This window comes from Patella vulgata, chromosome 1, assembly GCF_932274485.2.
Source record: "Patella vulgata chromosome 1, xgPatVulg1.2, whole genome shotgun sequence".
Taxonomy (NCBI): Eukaryota; Metazoa; Mollusca; class Gastropoda; family Patellidae; genus Patella; species Patella vulgata.
In genome coordinates this window covers 86,722,412-86,725,920 of record NC_065879.2, presented here as the reverse complement: position 1 = coordinate 86,725,920, position 3,509 = coordinate 86,722,412, and the positions used below count along the sequence as shown (strand labels likewise).

Here is a 3,509-nt window from a genome sequence, read left to right as displayed (position 1 = left end):
CGACATGTTGGGATATTCACTGATCTGGTGACGAAGATTTGTGGACGATATTAAAAGGTAAGTTATTACCCTGTATGCAATGGATGGACGAATAAAATGGACGGATGAAATTAGGTTTAACGGCCTACTATTCTGCAACAATTGGGCTAATGTAAAAGATCTCTTGACAGTTGGAATTCGATATAAGAGTAGGTCGTAGTGCCGCTGTCCAGGCGAAATTCCCCCCATAGCACACAGTCTGGCGTATGCCCGTCTTCATTAGCCCAATCGGAGCAGAACAGTAGGACTTAACTAATCCTAATAATTGTTGTAAATAAATAGGAGTTAGGGTCTACTATGTAAATTTGGGGAGGGGGGGGGGGGCAAGTATATTCCAGAATGTGATCATATTTGTATATCAGCTTTAACATTCATGTCAGTAAATATTTAAAATGCGAATTAATTACACAAGTCATGCTTTGTATTGATCAAGATCTTTTGAACTAGTTTATAAATTTTCTTTTTTTTTGGTGTGTTCTTCATGTCTTATTCCATATAAAAAATTATTTAATATTATTTAAAGTAGCTAAGTCTCTAACTCAATATCATCCAAAATCTTCAACATTGAAAACACGATTTATTTGTCAAATTAAATCAACATTCACGTTGTAATCTTACCGGAAAAAGATGGGCTTTTGATATCCAATATTTAAGACAAAATAAACATTTTACCATTGGTACACGAATCGTGTACCATAATGCGCTTCAGCCCCAGTTGTATCAAGAGACTCGAGGGACGAGGCTAGACACATTGCACCAAATCAAATGGCGTATGTAGACTGGAATAACCAGACGCTAGAAATTTGCACTCGCTTGAGACTGCTGGCTTATTTCGCCGAACATAACTGATTTGAAATTAGAGTAAAAACGGAAACCATTGAATGTAAATCAGTTTATATACATTCATATTACAGTATTATATGCGTTGCGACCCACTTTTGTCAATTTCTAGGTCCCAAATGTTAGCGATTTAGCTCCTTTAAGTTCATTTATGTAATATGTATTGGGAAAGACTTTTATAAGTTGTAAAACTTGTGTCTTGTTCAGTTGTTTATTGAACAATAAAATATGTTTAAAATTAGTAGAGCAATAAGCAATTTGATTGGTTGAGACCTTGGAACACATTTACTCTCCTTCCTTCTAATTGAGCTAGAATCTTCAATCTTGGTGTAGGTGTTTATTAGGGCAATGCCTTGATGGAGTTCAAAGATGGGCATTTTCTATTTAGGGTAAGCAGAGATAAGCAATTTGATTGGTTGATATACATGAGACACAATGACTTTAGTTCTAATTAAGTGAGAGTGAGGACAAGCTATACATCATTAGAGCGATAAGCAATTTGATTGGTCGAGACTTTGGAACACAATAACTCTCCTAATTGATGTAGAATGTTTAAACTTGGTGTAGTCGTTCATTAGGGGAATGCCTTGATGGAGTTCGATGATCAACATTGTCTGCTTATGGTAAGTAGAAATAAGCAATCTGATCGGTTGATGCTTTGAGGCACGATAACTTTGGTTATAATGAAGTGAGAGCGATGGAACTCCGAATATAGATTCATTATATCATTACCATGACTAATTGCGATGGTGAGAATTTTTCTGCTTAGGCTAATGACCGATAAGAAATTTGATTGGTCAAGACTTTCAAACATAACAACTCTGCTTTTAATTGGAGTAGAATGTTTAAACTTGATGTAGATGTTCATTTGTGAATGTCTTGACTGAGTTCAATGATTAACATTTCGAGCTGAAGCTAAGCAGAGCTAATCAATTTCATTGGTCAATGCTTTGGGACAAGTTAATCTTCATTCTATCTTGATAGAGAGTGATGTAACTTAGTGTATAGTTTGATTGCTTGGTGCTTTTGAAAAAAAAAAAATAAATGTGCGATTAATTAATGTGTGTCATCTATTTATTTTGGGATTTCGGCGGGGGACATCAGCCTCACTGTTGGCTTGTCAACAATTTAGATAACATTTCAGGCCTAAAGAAAGACCTGCAATAGGCAGATTCAGCTCTTCCATAATGTATGTTTAAGTATTTTATATATTTTTTTTTATTTGAAAGTTAATTGTGGAATAACCAAATTATGGGAGAACAATTTTATAGACGGTATAGGCGAGCAGACGAATGACGAATGACGAATTTGATGCCAATGGTAAGTGACTATTTTGTTAAAGGAAATGAATGATAAAGATAAATACAATGAAATGCAATGGGGTTTAACGTCCTACTGTTCTGCTCTGACTGTGATAATGAAGACCGTCATACGCCAATCAGTGTGCTACGAGGGAAATTTTACCCGTGCAGCGGCACAATAGCCTAGTCTTATATCAAATACCAACTTGTACAAGGGACATTAATTTTACGTCCTATCCGAACGACTAGATGTTGTCAGCCGGCCAACAACCCGGATGGAACAAGGAACCTCCTGTTTAGTGAGCCAGTCGTTTATCCTCCACGGTTAATCATCCTACTTTTCTGCCCTGACTGGCCTAATAAAGACGGCCAGCAGCGTTACGGCCTACTCTTATATCAAATTCCAACAGCCAAGGGTTATTTTACGTCCCATCCGAACCAAAACAGAGTCAAGGCGTCTCCCAAATAGCTAACCAAACTTTCATTGGGCTTTTATATTACGAAAATCACAAGGTCTGTCATTATTGAGCCAAGTGGTGTGGTTTCTATTCCCTGCTTGTATGTGACAAGGAGTAGGATCGCCTGCCCAACTTCATGGGTTTTCTCCGGATCCTCTGTTCCCCCCCCCCCCCCAACCGCCCCTACTGCTAAAACCCCTACGCACAAGCGAATTATTGGAATATAATTAGACCATGTTAGTCTCGAGATGACCTAGTTTGTGTTGAGTAGATGTTAACCCCCATCTCTCTCTCTCTCTCTCTCCCTCTCTCTCTCTCTCTGTATATTTCAATTAATTTAATTAATTTATATTCAGCATTACAGGATATGGAAGTGTGACATTGCTGCGCTAATCCAAAGGACACCACAGACATCAAATCCCTTTTGTCTATATTACCGGTAATAAATATCTTTCATCTCTGAAATAAAAATGTTTGTTGTTATTAATGTTTAACGCAAAACTGGTCGTCACACACACCTGTGAAGCAATGGTTAACAGCATGGTCGGTTCATTAGGCATTGCTACATTTACTATGGTATGTTATCTCCGGGCTTTGACTTCTCCTTCACACAGGGCTGGGGCCATTACGTTGCCAATGTAATTAATTACAATACCATCACCATTACTTTTTAAATGTAATCATTACAATTACTTTATCATTTTTAGCAATGTAATTAATTACCATTACCCATTACATTGAAAGTAATTAATTACCATTACCCATTACTTTATGACTATATAAATAAAAAAAAACATTTTTCATAGAAATTAAAAAGAAAACCTTATTTTTATGCCATGAAGTAACTGAAAAATCAAACTCAAAATAATCC

The 3,509-nt window shown here is 36.6% G+C and overlaps 1 long non-coding RNA gene across 1 annotated transcript; it reads left to right on the top strand.

Moving 5' to 3' along the window:
* On the top strand, nt 1-3,096 carry LOC130014431 (uncharacterized). The gene is made up of 3 exons (XR_008789429.1): nt 1-57; nt 2,109-2,199; nt 2,995-3,096. It is a non-coding gene; the product is annotated as an uncharacterized LOC130014431 (long non-coding RNA).
* The last annotated feature ends 413 nt before the right edge of the window (nt 3,097-3,509 follow it).